This window comes from Miscanthus floridulus, chromosome 5 (assembly GCF_019320115.1).
Source record: "Miscanthus floridulus cultivar M001 chromosome 5, ASM1932011v1, whole genome shotgun sequence".
Classification (NCBI taxonomy): domain Eukaryota; kingdom Viridiplantae; phylum Streptophyta; class Magnoliopsida; order Poales; family Poaceae; genus Miscanthus; species Miscanthus floridulus.
This window is the reverse complement of record NC_089584.1, coordinates 86009806-86025997: the sequence shown is the minus strand read 5'-3', so window position 1 is coordinate 86025997 and position 16192 is coordinate 86009806. Positions and strand designations below refer to the sequence as shown.

General features: G+C 46.0%; 2 pseudogenes; both read left to right on the top strand.

Annotated features, from left to right (window-relative positions):
* The first annotated feature begins 10647 nt into the window (after positions 1 to 10647).
* On the top strand, positions 10648 to 12392 carry LOC136454868 (uncharacterized; annotated as a pseudogene).
* An 861-nt stretch (positions 12393 to 13253) lies between these two features.
* Positions 13254 to 15508, top strand: LOC136454867 (uncharacterized; annotated as a pseudogene).
* Positions 15509 to 16192: the final 684 nt, after the last annotated feature.

Below are 16192 nucleotides of genomic sequence, written 5' to 3'. Positions count from 1 at the left end.
AAGTTACATGGCTTTTGGCAGCCGGATTTATCAAAGAAGTGTATCATCCCGAGTGGTTAGCCAACCCGGTTCTTGTACGCAAAAAGAATAATGAATAGAGAATGTTCGTTGATTACACTGATCTCAACAAACACTGCCCTAAGGACCCCTTCGGTTTACCTCGCATAGACGAGGTCGTAGATTCAACCGCCAGTTGCGAGCTGCTTTCCTTTCTCGATTGCTACTCTAGTTATCACCAGATCGCTCTCAAAAAGGACGATCAGATCAAGACATCTTTTATTACGCCTTTCGGCGCCTACTGCTACACGACTATGTCGTTCGGGCTCAAGAACGTCGGGGCTACCTACCAACGCGCTATACAGGCCTGCCTCAAAGAAGAGATAAAAGACGACCTCGTCGAGGCTTATATTGATGATATAGTTATCAAAACCAAGGAAGCACATACCCTTGTTGACAACCTGGAACACACCTTTGCAGCCCTTAACACATTCCAGTGGAAATTAAACCCAAAGAAGTGCATCTTTGGTGTTCCTTCTGGCATACTGCTTGGCAACGTCGTCAGTTACGATGGCATACGCCCTAACCTAGAGAAAGTCAAAGCTGTCTTGAACATGAAGCCGCCCAAAAAGGTGAAGGATGTTCAGAAGCTTACCGGATGCATGGCCGCCCTCAACCATTTCATATCAAGATTAGGCGAAAAAGGATTACTGTTCTTTAAACTGCTCAAAGCATCCGAAAAGTTTGAGTGGTCGGAGGAAGCAGACGTTGCCTTCACATAGCTAAAACAATACCTTACATCACCTCCGGTCCTCACTGCTCCTAGAGAAAACGAAACACTCCTGCTCTACATTGCGGCTACTAATCGAGTGGTCTCCACGGCCATGGTGGTCGAGCACGACGAGTCCGGCCACGTCTACAAGGTACAGCGACCAATCTATTTCATCAGTGAGGTACTCAATGAATCCAAGACCATGTACCCATAGATCCAGATGTTGATCTACGCCATACTGATAACATCCCAAAAGTTAAAACATTACTTCGACAGATATCGTGTGGTGGTCATGACTGAGTACCCTCTACGAGACATCATTAGCAACAAGGATGCGAACGGGCGCATCGTCAAATGGGCAATGGAGTTATGCCCCTTCTCCTTGGAATTTGCAAGCCGTACTACAATCAAGTCTCAGGCACTCGTCGATTTCATCGTTGAGTGGACAGACTTAAGCACGCCTGCCTCTCCGGGGTCCGATGAGTATTGGACGATGTACTTTGATGGCTCTCTCAACATTTACGGTGCGGGGGCAGGAGTCCTTTTTGTTTCACCATCCAAGGAGCAGCTCCGATACGTCCTCAGGATTTATTTCCCAGCATCTAATAATGTCGCCGAGTACGAAGCATGCCTACATGGTTTGCGCATTGCGGTTGAGCTCGGCGTTAAATGTCTCTATGTCTATGGAGACTCGGCTTTGGTCATCAACCAACTCAACAAGGACTGGGACACGACCAGCGAAAAGATGGATGCATACTGCAAATCGATCAGAAAGCTGGAAGGCAGGTTCTATGGCATTGAGTACATACACGTGGTCCGGGACAAAAATCAAGCAGCGGATGCGCTGTCAAAGTTAGGATCATCCTGAGGACGTATTCGTCCAAGACCTGCTCATGCCTTCCATCGAAGAGGAAGATTCCACGGTAGACAAGCTCCAGACCAGCAATTGGTGGCTACGGTTCCGGCGTCGAGCACCATCGAGCCGCCTCCGACCACTCATGAGCCCGACTAGAGAATACCTTTCATCAGGTACCTAACAGATGATAGCGGTTACACTGATCGGATAGAAAACGAGCGCCTGATGCGTCGCAGTAAGCAGTACCTGCTCATCAATGGCAAGTTATGGTGCAAGAACGCAAAGGAGGAAATCTTGATGAAGTGTATAACCCAGGAGGATGGCGAACATCTCCTGAACCAAATCCACTCTGGCTCCTGCGGCAACCACGCGGCCTCAAGAACGCTGGTCGGTAAGGCTTTCTGAGCAGGGTTCTATTGGCCATCAGCAGTAGCCGACGCAGAGAAGCTAGTCCGCCACTATGAGGGTTGTCAGTTCTTCGCCAAGAGAATCCACGTACCAGCACATGAGATCCAGACAATACCAGCCTCTTGGCCCTTCGCATGCTGGGGATTGGATATGATCGGGCCCTTCAAACCGGCTCCTGGGAAATTTACATGCATCTTTGTGCTGATCGACAAATTTTCTAAGTGGATAGAATACATGCCTCTGGTACAGGCATCCTCAGAAAAGGCTGTCACGTTCCTCGACCAGGTCATCCACCATTTTGGCATACCCAACAACATCATCACTGATCTGGGTACTCAGTTCACCGGGAACGCTTTTTGGGACTTCTGCGATGAAAGGAGCATCGGTGGTGCACCCTAGAGCTAATGGATAAGTCGAGCGGGCAAATGGCATGATCTTGGACGCATTGAAGAAGAGGATGTACAGAGAAAATGACAAAGCTCCCAAAAGATGGCTCAAAGAGTTGCCAGCCGTGGTCTGGGGCCTCAGAACTCAGTCCAGTCGTAACACTGGCGTCTCACCATACTTTATGGTTTATGGCGCTGAGGCAGTCCTCCCAGCAGATATAGCTTTCAGATCAGCACGGGTAGAGAACTTCGACGAAGGCAAGGTCAATGAAGTACGGGAGCTAGAAGTGAATAGTGCAAAAGAGAAGCGGCTCGATTCTTGTGTACGTACAGCCAAATACCTTGCTGTTTTGCGTAGGTACTACAACAAGAACGTTAAAGAGCGGTTCTTCGTGGTCGGGGACCTGGTCCTGAAGTGGAAGACAAATCAGGCTGGTGTCCATAAACTCGCAACCCCATGGGAGGGGCCCTTCATGATCAAGGAAGTCACATGACCAACGTCTTACAGGTTAGCTCACCTGGATGGTACGGACGTACCAAATTCATGGCATATCGACAAGCTTAGACGTTTCTATGCTTAACTACTGAGATATGTACTCCTCTTGTACCTTCGATTTACTTCAATAAAGCTATTATGATTTCTCCGACCACTCTAATGTGTCACTTCGAATTTTATGGTTATTCTAACTTAGCCAGTAAAAGCCGACCACCATTCCTTCTACGGTTTTCGGAGTAGGCCCTGTCTCCGGTTCCTCCCAACGCGTGCATGGGATCCGCTCTCTATGCTACGGGTGATTGGCAGGTCCCCCCTAGTTTGACTTGTCTGCGTCTACGTGTGCACAGGTCACGCACCTCACACTCTGACCACATGGCAAACTAGGGCCGCACAAACTTTTCGGGATGACGTGTCGAGTAAAATGGTACAACTAAACAGAACGTTAACATGTTCTCACTTAGTTACACCAACATGAGTTTCAAGCTTAAATATGTTTTATATAAAGCAAACAAGCTTATGATGATATACAGTTACGTTATTACAAGCTTGCCTGAAGAGGCCCAAGTTTACAATAACACAACTATGTCCTTCTTCTACAGCTCTAGCCTATTCTATTGGCTGGTCGGGGCACGCGGCACCCGCTGCTCGCTGCTTCTGATATCCTGCTCGAGTCTTGGGGACTCTTGTAATGGTCGAGCTAAAGAGGATGGTCCCGCCGATGCCTGGCTGGTCGAGACCGCAGGCTTCGTCGGTTGGCTCACAACTGGTGGCGTTTCCAGCTGACTTGTCGATGGCGTATCCTGTACAGGTGCTGTCCCACCTCCACACAGGTTAATATCGCCAATTATCTTTGACGATAGGTCCAGCTGGGTCATCCGAAGCTCCTTAGCCTTATCTGGGTCTACCTCCTTCGGGTACCCAGCCTCCAGGCGCTTGAGATCGATCAGGGGGTAGTGGGCACGCACCATGCTTAGCACATGTGCACCTATGTACTCACCCGCCTCCTTCACGAACTCTTGGAACCATCCCCATGCCTTTCGGCATCTCTCAACTAGTCCGAGCTGCGGCGTCCTTGGCACTTCCTCCGTAAGCGCTGGGTCGATAAGGTCGAGGATGGGCAAAATGCCAGTTGCCACTTCCTAGCACCGGTTCTTCCATGTGTCCCAATCCTCAGTGGTCTCTAGGCATCACGCCTTCCAGCCGTCACGATCTTTCATCACGGCTTCTAGATGTTTCTTGGCATTGACATTTAAAACAGCAAACCATACAAGACATCAAAATGTAATGGCATGACAAGATAAGGCGGGCAATAGAATGAGCAAGGTGGTCTAAAACACTTACTTTTTAGCTCCTCCTTCATCTTAGTTGTGCGGTCCTGGAGTTGAGACTAGTCGCGCGCCAGTTTCTCGTTGTCCTCCTTCAGGCGACCACACTCTGCGGCCACACAGCTATTCTCCTCTTGGAGATGGACAACTTCAACTTCTAAGCCTGCACTACAGTTGTCACTACCAACAATGCAACAACACGTGTCATGCACTTGTTGTGATAAAATGACAACTTACTTGTTTTTTCTTGCTCTTTATTACTGAGCTAGACGACTAGGTTCTGGTTTTGTGCCTCTTGCTCCGTCATCTCCTGGTCGGCGGCTTCAAGTTGGTGGCACAAGCATTCCACCTCGGCCGCCAGTTCTCTATTGCTTGCCGTGATCCCCTCAATTTGGTCGAAGCACTTTTTTTGGTACTTTGCGGTCTTCATCAAGTCCTGCATGTAAACAAGCTAAGTCAGATAGTTTGATTGAATAACAGGATCAAGTGGTCAAGCCAAACATACCTGGACTTCCGTCACCAGACGTTTTGCTGCTCGTTCAACTTTCAGGGTCTCTTCGACCTCTGGGATTTCCTCATGCATAACCCACTGGTCGTTCCGCCAGCACGACACATATACATGTTGTTGTTTGTCTTGGGGATGGCCTAGGACCTCTTCTACTTCATCCTCTTTGGCCTCTTGTTCAGGAAGCGGCGCTGGTCTAGAGTTTGTAGTCTCTACGACCACTATAGCTTTCCCACGAGCCGTGGCATCGACAAGCGTGCTCTGTGCCACCTCCGGCTGCTGCTCCTCGGCTTGGTCTGGTCCACTTGGTGCCGAAGTATCCCCCTCAGCAGGGTTAGTGCTCGGAGCACTTGTACTTGGCTCGGCTCTCTTCTCGACCAGCTGCTTGGGGACTGTCGTCTGGCCGCTCATCTGCTGAGGTTCTAGTGGATTTTCTTCTACGGGTTCCTCCATAGCCGGCTACTGGGCAGTTCTCTCTGCCATTACTGGCGAAGCCATGCCGCACCTGGCTAGCTGGTCGGGATTTTCGGTGGATGCCGACCTAATATATCAGAGATAAGTTGAAAAGACAACATTATCCAATACAAATTGTAAGCTTACATCAAGGTTGCAAATACTTACAGCTTGGAAGCACGGAATGACGTGGCGAAGGAGCGTCTCTTCGACCGTGCTTGCTCCACATGCTCGGCGGGTGCCACCGGGTCTTTTTCCACGACCAATACCGGCGCCGGGGCTTGGTGCTCGACCCCTTTGCCGCTTGTCCTCTGCGTTGCAGTGGTCGGTGATGCGATCCCTGTTGGCACGGAGGAGCCACCCTACTCCGTCTACTCCAGTTGTCTCCTCCTCTTTCGAGAGATGAGTCGGAAGATGTCTGCATCCTCTGTTTCATCATCTGACAGTGGGAAGATGGCCTAACGATGTTTGCTGGCCGCCGGCCGCTTGCCAGTAGCCCTGGCCATTGCCTCCTCCCCAACCCTGAGTATGGCCCAGTCGACGTCTTCGGCCCTGGCACTGGTCTGAGTGGTTGGGCCGGCAACTTGCGGCCAATCCACACCAGGGGGTGGAGACACAAACATTGCTGCCCTGTCACGACCATTACTCTGGGAAATATAAAGGCGACAACACAGTCAATTTTTGTTACAGCATAACTCTATAGGTACAAGGTAGCATAATTTACCTTTGGGGGAGGTTAGGCCAGCTTGAAGGCGTGCTCGATATCGCTTAACCTAACATAATTCGGATCAGCTAAGTTGAATAGCTCTCCAATCCTGGCTTTGATTTCTATCTTGTCAAGCGCCTCATTCCTGGTCCTCGTTGGATCTGCGCTACCCTGGTATTCGTAGCACGGATGTACCCTCCTCTGGCAGGGCTGGATCCTTCGGCTGATGAAGTTCCCGACCACGCTTGGACCATCCAGTTTCCCCCACGGGATCATCCCAAGCAGTTCTGCGATCTATTCCAAGTGCTCGGGCTTCTCCGACCAGCTGTTCTTCTTCTCTAGAATGAACCCCACGTCGCACAGGGTGATTGTGTTCGGCTCTTCATGGATGTAGAACCACTTCTTGTACCAGTCATCTAGCAACGTGTTCCAAGGGCAGTGCAAGTACTGGGCCTTCATCCCATCACGCAGATTGAGGTATACGCCTCTGGCTATCTTCGAGCCGCCACTTCCTTTCGTCCGTAGACAGAATAGATGGCGGAAGAGGTCGAAATGGGGCTGGAAGCCACCATATGCTTCGCAAAGATGGATGAAGGTGGAGACAAGAAGAATCGAGTTGGGATGCAGATTGCAAATCCCAATCTCGTAATACAAACAGAGCCCCTGAAGGAAAGGGTGCACTAGAACCCCAAAACCCCGCTTGAAGAAATCCTCGAAAACCACAATCTCACCTAGTTGTGGATCGGGGTAGCTTTCTCCTTTCGGCGCACGCCATCCCGCGAGTGCCTTGTTGTGGAGCACTCCCATGGTGACGAGGTCTTCGATGGTCTGCTCATTGCTCCTTGACTTCCACCACTCCTTCGCCATGACTCCGGCTTTCTTCTGGGCATCCCTCTTCGCCATTAATCTATCCTTGCTAAAGGGGTGGATACGGTGGAGGGGTGATTGGTGATGATTTTAGAGGTATAGGGTTTGGCAAGAGGAAGAAGAAGGCTGCGGCGGCGAATGATAATGGGGATCGGTAAAAAGTAACTTACCAATTCTATATTATAAATAACCAAGAGTTCCGTCGTTTTGTCCGTCCGAGATTCTTGGGAGACGTGCGCACGCGCCGCAGACGGTTGTTTTCACAACCTCGAGATCTACGCCAATAAACGCACCCCTTCATTACTAGTGTACGCGCCTCTTCGTTGCTAGTGTGAGAGGGCCCACACTGACGCACCTCTTTACATGTGCCAAGCGACTATTTGCTAGAAAGGGCAAGAAGACAGTATGACGTGCTATACATGTCTGCTTTTTTGACCAGACATGTACGATTGGACTTGACAGAATAAGAAGATAAATAAATACACCAAATAATAGTACAAGCGGCGTTCGTTTTTTCGTTGCATGTCTTGTGCTCAAGGATGGTCCAGACCACTGCCGTGCTCGGGGACTGCTACGACCACTATCATGCTCGGGGACTGCTATGACCACTACCGTGCTCGGGGACTGCTCTGACTACTAATGTGCTCGGGGACTGTCCCGACCACTGCTCGGAGACCGCTCTCCTTGGCTACATGTGATTTGTACTCACATACAGTTGAGAGACATTTATTTAGACCTTGCTACAAGGCTCATACTTCGCCTTCTAGCAAGCTCGGAGACTACATCGGTACGATGCACCTGCCGGTGCATCTCGTATCACCTGTACGACGATTGGATTCTTAACTCCAGTGGAAATTCTTTTTAGACCCTGGCACCACGTGCCTACGTCACCTACTACCAGGCTCAGGGACTAAGTGGGCACACTTCACCTTGCGGTGAATGTGTTTATTTAATCGACCCTTATGCTTTGACTGATTAAACGGATTACTATCGTGCTTGGGAACTGTCCCGACCACTGCTCGGAGATCGTTCTCCTCGGCTACATGTGATTTGTACTCACATACAGTTGAGAGACATTTATTTAGACCTTGCTACAAGGCTCATACTTCGCCTTCCAGCAAGCCTGGGGACTACATCGATACGATGCACCTACCGGTGCATCTCGTATCGCCTGTACGACGATTGGGTTCTCAACTTAACTGGGAATTCTTTTTAGACCCTGGCACCACGTGCCTACGTCACCTACTACCAGGCTCGGGGACTAAGTGGGCATACTTCACCTTGCAGTGAATGTGTTTGTTTTCTGACCTCTACGCCTCTGATGATCAAGGATGCTATGCTTCAAGATTCACTTACATTTCTTTTCAGAAATACAAGTGGGCACACTTCACAGGATGGAAATCTTTTTCTTTTTTCTTAAGAGCACCATACATTCTTCAGACAACCTACTTCTCCGGTGACAACGGTGGTCAAAAATGTCAAGGACTCAAGCCTTACTATTAGGAGAAGGTTAAAATGGCGTGTCGCAACATAATACATGGTGCTCGGGGACTAGCTGTGGGGGTATTAACCCCTATACCCTTACGGCTAAGATTGGGCCAGCCCAGATCAGTGGGTCCGGTCCACCAAAAGACAACGCGTGGCCCGGCCAACCTATTCGGAGTCCCGCGCAAGGAGTCAAGATAGATTTGGCGATCAAGCAAGATCTTGGTCGGTTAGAATAGGAATCCTTATCCGGTCACCTATGGCAATTGTAACTGACTAGGATTAGTTTCCAGATCTGTAACCCTGCCCCCTCTAAAAAACATATCTCATTGACATACAGCAATACAATCAGACGCAGGATGTAGGTATTACGCCTTCTTGGCGGCCGAACCTGGATAAAACCTCGTGTCTGTCTTGCGTTACCGTCTTGTTTGTGGCTTGCGCATCTGTCTGCCAACAATCTACTACCTTGGGCATACCCCTAGGTAGACTGCTGACCATATTTCGTCGACAGGGAAGAGGCTAAACCAGTGTCTTCATCGATTCAAACCAGCAGCACTCGCTTCATTAAACCAGGTGAGTCTTGCTTCATTGATCATACAAGTCTTGATTTGACAATAATTATGTAACCCTTTGTTTTGGTTGTTGAATTCTGTATTTCTGAGACAGTGAGGCTCTATTATTTGTTTGTTGATTTTGACCCATTATTTGTTTCCATACCCTTAAACACAATGAAATGATTTATATAGTCCTAAACACAATGAAATGAAGCTAATTTTGTTGCCTGAAGTTCAACTCTTTGCAATCTATCTGAATAAAACATTACTAACAAACGAAAAAATAAGTTAATATACTAAACCACCAATAAGAAGCAATTTGCAGAACAAGTGTTGCTCTTTTCATCTTTACACTGTTGATGGTAGCTTACATCTACAAGAAACTAGAATGCCTCCGTAGCATTCGGTTCACACTAGAACCAGAGTCAACATTTCTAAGTTTTTCCTGCACCATTTCTATTAGCTGCTAGCTCTTAAGTGCTAATTGCAATTAATATTAACTATTTCAATTTTTCTATTATAGATTCACTCAATGGATAACAATTCTCGTGCACCATTGGAAGACAAGACTAACACTGCCAAAGAAGGTAATATAACATCGTGTCAAAAACATGGCATATACTATGTGTATGTTAACTTATTAATTCAACTTTAACTGCAGTCGATGCTAAAGAACGTAAGAGGGAAAGGGATAGAGCCCGATGGCTTCAACAAAAGGATGCAATTAATAAGAGGCGCCGTGAATCCTATCAGCAGAGGAAAAAACCAGCATGTTCTTGGAACTACCAATTGTAACACATCCTAACATGTTGACATTGTCATGTAGTGATGAATTAACATGTATTTTTTCTTACAGATTATATGTTTTGTGTAAATCATTTGTAGATAATGACGCTGCATCAAATAAGGAAAACATGGATCCTGTAGAAACATATGATTGGCTCTATAGGAATAATTTCTATCAGACCCACAATATTGTTGATGAGAACATGTCCACTCGGTTATCATGTAATTAAGGATGCTAAAATATTTTATGTCTTTTAAAATGATATTGCAGTAATATGACTCAATAAAGCTAATGGTTAAATTTATATGATTGCATTTATAGATGAGCCCGAAACGGAGACTATAGATAAGGAGAGCACTATTGGTTTCACTAATACCCCTGTTCCCAGTGCTGATGAAACATGTGTGTAAAGGATATCAAGGAGTAACCACGATAGGGAAAGGTACAGAAATATGACACCTGAACAGAGATAGGCAAGACGTGAGCGTCAACAGCTGCACAATACTGAACCCAAGCGTAAGGAGGCATTGAAATTGTCTAAGAAAAAATTTAAAGAGGTGCGGAAACACACCCTGCACCCAGAGTCTATCGCCATGGAGAACCCATTATTTAGTCCTGACCTTTTTTATTGCATTTAGTCCTAACATTGTGTGGCCCACTATGGGTGCATCTGGAGCTCATGGATCCATGGCGAAATCTAGTGATTGTGTTATCTCATAGTCCAGTGCAACAACTATTTATATTCCTCCACCTCATGAGGAGCCCGATGATGAAGGCTGTGATGAGTTACTGCCTGGTCATATGACACAAAAATCACATGTTTCATCTGGACAAAGACATGCTTTGTTAACCCGTCGTAACACGATGTTTCAGCGTCGCATTGGTTCAAACACAAGGGCGTCTAATAAAGATGGTGACTGCATGGCTGAAGATCGAGTGGATGTTAACACACCCTTGCCTCAATCAATCATGACCAACAACGGTAAATATTGATGTCTCATTATCCTATTTAGGTGAGCTATATACCATATTATATCTAACGGATCCATGGTCATTCTGTGATTAATAAAAAGGGCAGGACCCAACCTTCCGGCTACATCTACCACATCGACGGCACCACTATTTGATGATTGTGAATGCATGGAGGAGGAACACCTAAATGATAACACACCCTTGCCCCAATCAGTCCTAACCAACAACGGTAAATATTGATGGCCCATTATCCTATTTATTAGGTGACCTATATTATATATATTATACTATACATAACTCAACCATGGTCATTACATGGTTATCAGAAAGGACAGGACCTAGCCTTTAGCCTAGGTCAGCCGCACCGACTACACCACTATTTGATGATAGTGGTAATTTACACTATTTTCTAACATTCTATAAACTATTTGAACTCCTTTGTTTATTTTTACCCGTAGTTCTACTACCTCACGTATCTTTGGCGGTCATAGATGATGACGAGGAAGATATATTTGAAGAGGATGAGGGATACTTGTTTGCTAGGCAAGGTATTAGTGTGAAGTACCGAATAGAAATCAAATCTTCCATTACTTTATCTAAACTACTATTGTGGCTTAAATGTCATTTCAGATGAGGAAGATGATGACGATGTCCAAGACAATGACCTTGAGGAAGACATGGCTTCTATCTCTGAAGTACCTGACCGATATGAAAAGGTGTATAGTAACATGCCTATAGATACCCATATGCTAAAACCTATCGCAAATTGTGAGCACTGCGATGAAAAAATCTTTGAGCATGAACCACCTGGGTTCTGTTATCATGGTGGAAAGGTCGAGTTCAATGAACTGAATGTACCTAATGAGCTTATGAGTCTTTGGTCAACTAACGATGCAGATGCTAGGCACTTCCGTAACAACATTAGATTTTTCAATGGCCATTTCTCTTTCACTTCTCTATATTGTCGCCTCGATAGCGCTACTGTAACTATGAAAAACAGTGGCATATACACCTTCTATGCACATGGCCAGATCTATCACAACATAAGGTCATTTCATAGAGAAGATGGTAAGGAGCCAAGACATCTTGAGCTTTACTTCTACGATGACGATCCAAACCTTGAGCACCGCTATCGACGATGTCGTGAAGAGAAGTGCCAAAAAAACAAGGAAGTCATTAAGAGGCTTGTGGCCATCCTTCGTGACAACCCATACTCACAACAACTTAGGAGTGTGGGCCAGGCTAAACACCTCGAGGACTATCGTGTCACACTAAACCTTGACTAGAGGCTAGACCAGAGAACATACAACGCGCCATTAGCTTCAAAGGTGGCTGTCGTTTGGATCGAGGGAAGCAAACTCCTTGGTCAATTCTAGAATAGTGTTATCTTGCATGGGAAAGATAGAATTAGACACGGCACCTGCTCGTATCATGGATGTTATGATGCTCTTTCATACCCTCTATTCTTCCCTAGGGGTGAGCTTGGGTGGCACATGGACATTCCAAAGAAAGGAGTTAGTATGGAAGAAGTCATAGAGTATCGTGCCCTATAGAAGGCTTGTATTGGGTCAGAAGAAGAAACATGTTTGTTATTCTTATTTAAATGCTTCACATACATGCACCTCAATGGTTATTCTACAAACAACTCTAATTCATGGCTATTTTTTATACACTCCCCTGGTAGACTAAGCATGTTTGTGCGTGACTACTACTGCTACAAATTTCAGATGCGTCCAGGAATATTTAACCCCATACTTTACGGCAAGCGTCTATTCCGACAGTTTGTTGTTGACAAATACATCAAGATTGAGAACTCTTGATTAGATTATATATGCAACCATCAGAAGGAGATTAGGGCCGACCTATACCAAGGATTGGTGGATAGCTTGCATGCAGGTGAAGGTAGAGCAGAAGCTGTTGGAAAGCGGAGAGTGATGCCTTCATCATTTATTGGAGGCCCACGTGACATGAGGCATCGGTATATGGATGTCATGGCTCTGGTATGGAGGTTTGGTAAACCGGACATCTTTCTCACTATGACATGTAACCCGAACTGGGATGAGATCAAGCGTGAACTCTACCCTGGCCAGACGCCATAGGATCGTCCAGATCTTGTTGTTCAAGTCCTCAAAGCAAAACTGGAAGAGGTAAAGGATAATCTACTAAAAAAGGATATCCTTGGAAAGGTCTGGGCGCATGTGTATGTTGTGGAATTCCAAAAGAGGGGTTTGTCGCACGCACATTTTTTGCTAATCATGGATAGGAAATACAAGATCACATGCCCAGAGCAGTATGATCTCTTCATCTCAGCTGAGCTCCCGAACAAGAAGTATCTAGTTTTGTACAAGATGGTTACCAAGCATATGATGCATGGCCCTTACGGAGTGCTTAATCGCAATTGCTCATGCACAAAGGGTCATGATTCATGCAAGAATCATTACCCTTGACCTTTCTGTGATGTCACAGTATAGGGCAAGGATTTATACCCGATTTATAGACGACGTGAAGATGGTCGAAAGGAAAAGGTGCCTAGCCACGAGCTTGACAACAGATGGGTCATGCCTTACAACTTGTATCTCCTCCATCTATTCAATTGCCACATCAATGTTGAGGCATGTGGGAGCATCACGACAGTCAAGTATCTGTTTAAGTACATCTACAAGGGACATGACCGGGCGTCTATGGCTGTGAGAGAGGCTGACAAGGAGGACAGTGAAGGAAACGTTGATGAGATCAAGCAGTACAGAGATGCTAGATGGGTAACCCCTCCAGAAGCCTTGTGGAGGATATACGGTTTTGATTTGAGTGATAGGTACCCTGTTGTTTTGTCCTTGCAACTCCATCTTCGAGACATGCACATGGTGTCATTTCACCAGCGCGAGGGGGTTCGACGAGTTCTTAATCGTCCTGGTGTTGAAAAGTCAATGCTTACAGCATACTTTGAGATGAACAGGATAGATGAAACAGCCCGAGGTATGTTGTACCAAAACTTTACAAAGTTCTATACGTGGCAAGCACTGAGCAAATTTTGGCAAAAGAGGATACATCGTGATACATTATGACAGATTAGAAGAATCGTGTCTGCCAATCTAGCCAAGGGGGAGCATTACTATCTGAGGGTTCTCCTAAACCACGTGGCAAGTGCAACCTCCTTTGAGTGTCTAAGGACATGGACGGCAAACTCCTACCGACCTTCCGTGAAGCTGCTGAAAGAAGGGGCCTAATCGAAGAGGACAATATGCTAAATGAGAGTCTCGCTGAGGCAACTGGGTGGATGATGCCATATGCACTGTAAAGGCTCTTTGCAACAATATTGGTATTTTGTGAGCCTAGCGATGTGTTTGGACTGTGGGAGAAACACAAGGAGGCAATGTCAAAGAACTATAGGTACAATAATCAATCCACCTTCATGGTGGAGCAGATGGTCCTCATAGATATTCGAAAGTTGCTACAATCAATGCAGAAGGATAACACATATGATGCATCTTGTGATATTCCTAGAGAGGTTTTTGAGGAGGCTAGCATTGAGGCTAACGAGGATGATGTGGCTCTGTCAGACACCCTTAATGAGGAGCAACGGGCTGCATATGATGAGATTATGTCATCGGTTGATACCGAACACGGGGGTCTCTTTTTTGTGGATGGTCCTGGCGGGACCGGAAAGACTTATCTGTACAGAGCACTTCTCACTACTATACGTAGTTAGAAAACATTGTTGTGGCAACAGCTACATCTGGTGCCGTAGCCTCAATAATGCTTGGTAGTAGAACTGCCCACTCGCGCTTTAAGATTCCCCTCACCATTGATAATGGGGCCTTTTGCACCTTCACTAAATAGAGTGATACTGCCAAGCTGCTTTGAGCATCATCTCTCGTTATTTGGGACGAGGCTAGCATGACAAAGAGGCAGTCTGTCAAGGCGCTGGACAATAGTCTCCGTGATATAATGGACCGACCTGAGCTGTCGTTCGGAGGGAAGACCGTGGTGTTCGGTGGAGATTTTAGACATGTTCTTCTCGTTATTTGGAGAGGGTCAAGGGCTTAGGTGGTCGGTGCCTCGCTGCGGATGTCATACTTTTAGGATTCCATGCGACATCTAAAATGGGTGCGCAACATGAGAGCAAAGAGTGACCCATGGTTTGCAGAATACTTGTTGCGTGTCGGTGGAGGATCTGAGGAGGCGACTATTGATGATGAAATCCGTCTTCCTCATGATATATGCATACCGCATAGCAGGGAAGATATTGACCTTGATACTCTAATTGACTGTATATTCCCTAACCTCAATGCGAATATATCAAGCAAAGATCATATCACCTCTTGAGTGATCTTATCTACGCGGAACGATTGGGTTGATATGATTAATATGAAGATGATAGGTCGTTTCCACGGGGATGAGATGGTGTACCATAGCTTTGACTGTGCGGTGGATGATCCGCACAACTACTACCCTGAGGAATTCCTTAACACTTTGACACCCAATGGTCTACCTCGACATGTGTTGAAGTTGAAGATTGGTTGTCCGGTCATATTGCTTAGGAACATTGACCCTGCAAACGGACTTTGTAATGGTACAAGGCTTATTATATGGGGGTTCCAAAAAAATACCATAGACACAAAATTTGTGTTGGGACAGCACGCCGAAAAGCGGGTTTTTTCTGCCTCGCATACCATTATGTCCGTCGGACGACGAGATGTTCCCTTTCCAATTTAAGCGAAAGCAGTTCCCTATTTGGCTTAACTTCGCGATGACCATTAACAAGGCACAGGGCCAGACTATCCCTAACGTCGGGGTATACTTGCCGGAACCAGTGTTCTCGCACGGTCAATTGTATGTGACGCTATCAAGAGCTACGGTAAGATCGAACATTAGGATTCTAGCCGTGCCAGCTGCTGAGAAGGACGTGAACAAGGGGAAAGAGAAAGGAAAAGATTAGGGAAAGAAGAAACCGACAAAGGATATATTCACAAAGAATATCGTATATAAAGATGTTCTAACTCCATGAAAGAGGTAATGCATCACACGTCGATACATATTTTTCAGGATATCAATAGTACTTAACTTCAAAAATTAACAAACAACTTATATGCAGGGTACTTCTAACTACAGCTTGGGCCTCCTGCATGCTTCAGCTCTGCATCTTGGACATAAAAATCTTCTGGATCATTTTTGATTGGTGACCAGCTGCAGCTTGATGTTCATGCAAAGCATGTTCTCCTGGTCGAACTATTGTGAGATTAGATTCTTAATTGTACAATATGGCCCCGTTCGGCTAGCTGAAACTTGGCTCTGGCTGAAAAACACGGTTCTGGCTGAATTGTTGTGAGAGAAAAACATAGTTCTGGCTGAAAAAACAAGCTGAATAATGCGGATTATAAGGTAAGCCAAACAGGGCCATATATTGTAAAACATGTATCGTGAAACATGTGTTGATTGGAACATTACTGTTGCATTATCTATTTTAGATAATAATATAACACATATTTATACATATGTTATCTTAATATTATATGTTTCTGTTGCAACGTACGATCATTTACCTAGTATTACTAATAAAACAAACGCTTGTACCTGCAAAGTTTGTTGCTTACTCCAAGCAGGTTAGTGTACCGACCATAAA